The sequence below is a fragment of the Erinaceus europaeus genome, chromosome 2, assembly GCF_950295315.1.
Source record: "Erinaceus europaeus chromosome 2, mEriEur2.1, whole genome shotgun sequence".
Lineage (NCBI taxonomy): Eukaryota > Metazoa > Chordata > Mammalia > Eulipotyphla > Erinaceidae > Erinaceus > Erinaceus europaeus.
This window is the reverse complement of record NC_080163.1, coordinates 187,560,656-187,567,652: the sequence shown is the minus strand read 5'-3', so window position 1 is coordinate 187,567,652 and position 6,997 is coordinate 187,560,656.

Genomic DNA, 6,997 nt, shown 5'->3' with positions numbered 1-6,997 from the left:
TTTCCTAAGGGAGAGAGGAGAGAGAGAGAGACATCAGGGAAGCACTCTGGCACATGCGATGCTGAGAAATGAACTTAGGACTTCATGCTTCCCAAGTCCAGCCCTCTACCCACTGTGCCTCTTCCTAGATATGGCATTGTTATTTATTTATAAGAAAGAGAACTGTTCTCTGACATGTGGTGCTGGAGAGAGAGCCTGGACCTTACACATGCAAATTCCATGTTCTACTGCTGTGCTGTCTCCCTGGCCTGATGCCTAAAATTTCATTCTGAGAACTCAGCCTGGTCCAAAGAAAAGGTTCAGTAAGACTCAATTGTTTTTAAACTAATTATTATTATTACCTCCAGGGTTATTGCTGGGGCTTGGTGCCGGCACTACGAATCCACTGCTCCTGGTGGCCATTTTTTCCCCATTTTATTGGATAGGACAGAGAGAAATTGAGAGGGGAGAGGAAGACAGAGAGGAAGAAAGACAGACACTTGAAGACCTACTTCACCACTTGTGAAGTCCCCCCCCCCCCGCAGGTGGGGAGCTGGGGGCTCGAACCGGGATCCTTGCTTGTGTCCTTTTGCTTTGCACCATGTATGCTTAACCTGGTGTGCCATCCCTGGACCCCCTACTTTTATTTTTTACTGACATGCAAGATCTCTAGAGACTTTCCTAGGGTCTAGATGGCAGCTAGGAAGAATTTTCCCTGCAAACATTTATTTAACTCTTTGAAAGTTTGGAGTAATTGCCCAAGAAGGAGTACAATGAATAAAGTGTTGGATTTCAAAGTGTGAGGTCCTGAGTTCAATCCCTGGCATCACATTGCCAAAGTGATGCTCTGGTTCTCTCTCGCGCCACTGTTTTTCAAGTAAATAAATAAATATATTTTTTAAATTAAAAGAAGAGAAAACTGGGAATGATTTACCACAATATATGCTTGGGGTTAGAGTGAGAAGCTTCTTGAATGGCAGAAATATCTTGGGGTTCAGGTTATCAGTTGTTTCCCCTTCTTCTCTACAGAAATCCACAAAGATCTACCCTTGTGAATTCGAAGTAAAGCAGGTGTTCGAAGGAAGGGGTAGGGCAAGATAGATCTACTGCACTGTTTGGATTCCTCCTCCCCAGTCTTTAAAGTCTCTGTTATGGTTTAAAAATCTATTTTTAAAAAATATTTATTTTTTTGTTCCCTTTTGTTGCCCTTGTTTTTTTTTATTGTTGTAGTTATTATTGTTGTTGTTGTTGTTGATGTCGTCATTGTTGGATAGGACAGAGAGAAATGGAGAGAGGAGGGGAGACAGAGAGGGGAAAAGAAAGATAGACACCTGCAGACCTGCTTCACTGCTTGTGAAGCGATTTCCCTGCAGGTGGGGAGCCAGGAGCTCAATGGGATCTTTATGTGCTTAACCTGCTGCGCTACCGCCCAACTCCCCTTAAAAATCTATTGAAAAGTACTTCTCTGGGGGCTGGGCAGTAGCATAAGGATGGTGGTGCCAGGGCCTGAACCTGGGACCTGAGTCTTAGGTATGAGAGTTTTGTGTAAACCACTATGCAATCTCCCTCCCCCGGGGCTGTGATTTCTCTTTAAAATTTTATTTATTTATTTATTTTATCATTTTTTATTTTTTCTTGTTTTATTTGGAGGTTAATGGTTTATAGCACAGTTCTCTACACATGGGCTCTAGAGCATTCCCCAGCTCCACATCATGGGTGTCTGCAAAATATTCTCATCTCCAATACAGGACCCCAACACCCCAAGTCCCCTTAGCAGAGTACTGCTCAGCTCTGGCTTATGATGATGTGGGAAATGAACTTAGGGATTTGGGTTCATGCCTGGGAGCTTCAGGCATGGAAGTCTTTATGTATAACTAATGTGCTATTTCCCCCACCCACTGCTTCACCACTTGTGAATCTTCCCCTCGCAGGTGAGGACCAGGAGCTTGAACCTGGGCCCTTGTGTATTTGTACGCTCAACCAGATGTGCCACCGCCTGGCCCCTGAAGCTGCAATTCTTAAACCTTCCTGCTAAACCTTTCTCAGGCTGGTGAAGCCTTTCTGAGGAGCATGTTCTTGCACGCACAAAATAAATATGCAAACTTATGAAGGGAAAGGATGTTTAGCAGATTACAAATGTTTTTGAAACCAATATGTATGCTTCTTTATTAATACATTAAACTTCAAGATCTAGTAGCAGGCCCAGAAATTACAGTAATTTAGAAGTTTTGATGAGTATACAAGAACTGTCTGAGAGTCCTATAACAACTGCAGTGGGATTTGAAACAGCTGTGATTACTTTTCACAACAAAGCCAGAAGTCTGCTGATAGTCCAGTAGCCCCATGCCTTCCCATCACCCAATGAAAAAAGGACATATAGCAACTAGATCTTGGGATTGTCGAGCATGAGGTCCCAAGTTCAAATCCTGGGACTGTATATGCCAGTGTGATGCTCTGATTCTCTCTGTCTCTCTCTCTTTCTCTTTCATTAATAAATAAATTCTAGGGGCCTGGAAATGGTGCCTCTGTTTGACACATTACAATGTGCATGGACCTGGGTTCAAGCTTCCAGTCCCCCCTGCAGGGAGCAAGCTTCACAAGTGGTGAAGCAGTGCTGCAGGTGTCTCTCTCTCTCTCTTACTATCTTCCCCTTCCCTCTCAATTTCTCTCTGTCCTATCAAATAAATAAACAATTTTTTAAAATCTTTGAAAAGTGAATAAAGTTCAGTTGCAGCAACAGCTCTTAAAATTTACTGTTTTTTAATATTGCATTTTTGTTTATTCATTTGCTTTTGGATAGAAACAGAGAAATTGAGATGGGAAAGGAGAGAGAGAGAAAGATCCTGCAGAACTATTTCACTGTTCCTGAATCTTCCACCTCTACCCACCCTGCACCCTCCTGTAGGTGAGAACTAGGAGCTTGAACCTGGGTCCTTGTGCATGGTAATGTGTGCACTCTACCAGTTGTGCCACCAACATGCTCCTTACTGTTTGTGTATTGGGTAGAGACAAAGAGAAATAAAGAGGGAAGTAGGAGATAGAGAGAAAAAGAGAGACACCTACAGCACTGTTTCACGGTTTGTAAAGTGTCCTCCCTGCAGGTGGGGACCAGGAACTCATATGAAATAAATGAGATAAGTTTTTAAAAAATATTTATTTATTTATTCCCTTTTGTTGCCCTTGTTGTTTTATTGTTGTAGTTATTATTGTTGTCGTCGTTGTTGGATAGGACAGAGAGAAATGGAGAGAGGAGGGGAAGACAGAGAGGGGGAGAGAAAGACAGACACCTGCAGACCTGCTTCATGGCTTGTGAAGAGATTCCCCTGCAGGTGGGAGCCAGGGGGCTCGAACTGGGATCCTTCCACAGGTCCTTGTGCTTTGCACCACTTGCGCTTAACCGGCTGCACTACCACCTGACTCCCGTGAAATAAGTTTTTAAAAAAAATTTTATTTATTCCCTTTTGTTGCCCTTGTTGTTTTGGAGTAAGTTTTTAAACAAGGACTGAAGACCCCAAAGAACTTGGTCCTTGTCTGTACATATTACAGATATGGGAAATATCTTCCAATATTACCATGCAAGATAATAAAGTTGAACATCTGGGAAAAGAGCTCATCTGTTAGACCATTGGACTTGAATGCCAGAGGTTCCCTGTTTGATCCCTGGCACTGTATGTACTAGTGTGATGTTGCTTCAGCATATTTCCATCTCTCTGTGTGTATGTGTGTGTGTTTCACATGCCTCAGGTAAAACTCTCTCTCATATGTAATTAAAACTAAGTATCAAAAGAAAAGAAATAGTGGCCTGGGAGTTGGCACAGTAGGTTCAAGGCCTGGTGCTGCATGTTCCAGATTCTGCTCTCTGGCTCTCTCTCTCTCTCTCTTTCTCATTAATAAATCTTTTATTTAAAAAGAGTTTTTTTAAAACAATGACATTCATATATTCCATTGGTCATCAGTCACTGACATCATTGAAGGATGGTGAACATGATAGATCTCAGTAGTATTATTACTGTTGGTGTAGCTTTTATTGTTACTTTAATTTTTTAAATTATCTTTATTTATTTATTGGATAGAGACAGCCAGAAATCGAGAGGGGAGAGGATAATAGAGAGGGAGAGAGACAGACATCTGCAGCCCTGCTTCACTACTCGCAAAGTTTTCCCACTGCAGATAGAGACTGGGGGCTTGAACCTGGGTCCTTGTGATGATGATGATGATTCTTCTTCTAGCGTTTGCCCTTCTTCCGTAGCCAGTCAACAGCGTCAGGTTGAGCCTGATGTAAAGTTTCGAGACCTCCTTTGAATCTGGAGAGGTGGCAGTCGTTGACTATGTGGGTCATAGTCTGTCTGTAGCCGCAGGGGCAGTTCGGGTCATCTCTGGCTCCCCAGCGATGGAACATAGCGGCGCACCGGCCATGGCCTGTTCGATAGCGATTGAGGAGGGCCCAATCATAACGTGCTAGGTCAAAGCCGGGTTGACACTTGCAGGGGTCTGTGATGAGGTGTTTGTTCTTTACCTCAGCTGACTGCCAACTCTGTTTCCAAGAGACTGCAACAGAGAAGTTCAGTGTAGGCGTAGGGGACCAGATTGGGTGACGAGACGTCAAGCGTTGGACAGGGTGGGCGAAGATATCCGCGTATATTGGCAGCTCCAGTCGAGCATAGACGTGGGAAATGAACTTAGATGATGCCGCATCCCGACGAATATCTGGCGGGGCGATGTTGCTAAGAACTGGCAGCCATGGAACCGGGGTGGAACAGATGGTTCCAGAAATGATCCTCATGGAGGAATATAATTTGGAATCGACCAAGTGGACATGGGGGCTACAGAACCATACTGGGGCACAGTATTCTGCAGTGGAATAGCATAATGCCAGAGATGATGATCGTAGTGTGGAAGCGCTCGCACCCCATGAGGAGCTGGCCAGTCTTGCAATGATGTTATTCCTCGCGCCCACCTTTGCTGCAGTTTTTATGAGATGTTTGTGAAATGACAGAGTGCGATCGAGAGTAACGCCAAGATAGACTGGCTGGGCTTCATGCCGGATTCTCGTATCGCCAAGCTGCACATTAAGCTCACGTGAGGCTGAGGAATGGTGTAGATGGAAAACAGATGATACCGTTTTTGCAGTGCTAGGGATTAGTCGCCATTTTTTACAGTAATCAGATATCAGAGACATGTCTTTCGTGTTTCCTCAAGGATGTCGAACTTGGATGCGTGAGTTGCACAGCAGATGTCATCGGCGTAGATGAACTAACTTCCTTGAAGAAGTTTCTGGGAGGTCATTGATGTAAATATTAAATAGCGTAGGAGCCAGAACAGAGCCCTGGGGGAGGCCATGATGATGATGATGATGATTATAATTGGGTAGAGACAGCCAGAAATCAAGAGGGAAGGAGACGATCGAGGGGGAGAGAGTCAGAGACACCTGTACCACTGCTTTGACACTCGCAAAGCTTTCCCCCTGCACGTGGGGACCAGAGACTCGAACCCAGGTCCTTGCGTAATGTAACGTGTGTTACCACCCAGCTCTTGTTGGTATAGTTCTGACCTCCATAACCTTCTGGAAATGGCTGTGGGGAGACTAAGGGATCCTCAGATCGTATCTTGAGAAGTGTCAAGTTAAAGGACTATAAAGACAAAGAAGTTCCTCAGTCTTGTCTTGCTTTGGTGGAACTTTCAAAGACCATTTGTTCAAGGCTCTCTGGGTGGTGGAATTGGTACCCACACGAATGAGTGGGTTTTGGTATCTACTGACCAAGTGACCTTGGCCACGGCACCAGAGGCCTCTGTGAAATGGAACAACAACCCAGCTCATGGTGCTGCTATGGCAATCCAGTGGGCTTAAGCGTGTAGTTTCCTATCTTATGAAATAAAGTTTAAAAAAACTTTGGGGGGTCGGGGGACAGACCATGACCTTGGGAGTAAGGCAGTGGCTAGAGTAATGGATTTGCAAGAATGAGGTTCCTAGTTAAATCCCTAGCACCTTATATGCCAGAGTATGATTTAGTGTTTTTTTTTCTTTCTCTCTCTCTCTTTCAATTAATTGCCACCTGGCTTATCGCTGGGGCTTCAGATGGGCTCACCTCTTCCCTTTTCTTTGATAAAGCGTGAAAGAGGACAGGAGAGAGACGCAGGCCAGTAGGAAGGAGATGTAGTGCAACACTACTCCACTACATTCATGAAGCTCTGCCCCTGCAGGTGGGGACTGGGGTCTTGAACCTGGGCCCCTGGGTTTGGTAATGTGTGAAATCTACCAAGTTTGCCGCCACTCAGTCCCAAGAAATAAATATTTAAGCACCTGGAGACATTGTTCAACTGATGGACCACTGAATTTGCATTCTTGATGTTTGCAATTCGATCCCCAGCACCACATATGCCAGAGTGAAGCTCTGACTCTCTCGCCTTCTCTCCCATGTGAAACTCTCTCAAGTGTAATTAATAAAATAAATATTTTTAAAATCTCTAATTTTTTAATATTAATATTCACATTTTGAGATGTTCACTTCCATATTATATTCCTTAGTGAGAAGACTCTTGTGGTGGTAACACAGCATTTTCTCAGGAACCAGGTAGCCTGAGCCTAGATCTGGTTTGAGTACTCTCTTCAGAAAATTATTAAGCCTCACTGTGCCTGTTTCCCTATGTGTTTAGTGGGTATAATAATACAATCATGAAAATAATAATGATACAATCATGAATGGCTTAACAATGAGGTTGCAGGGCTACATTCTGAAAAAAATGCATCATTGGGCAACTTCATTGATGTGTGAACATCATTCACACAGCCATGCTGCACGCCAGAGCCCATCGGAACCACATGACAGCTGCAACCTGTCACTGACTCAGACACTGTCAAGTAGCACATGACTGGCTGTAGGCACCATCTCACTGGGTTGTTGTGAGGATTAAATAAGCTCATAGATACAACATGCACCTGTCGATGGCTCACCTAGTAGAGCACACACAATGACCCTGGTTCAAGTCCCTGCTTCCCACAAGCAGTGGATCAGTACTG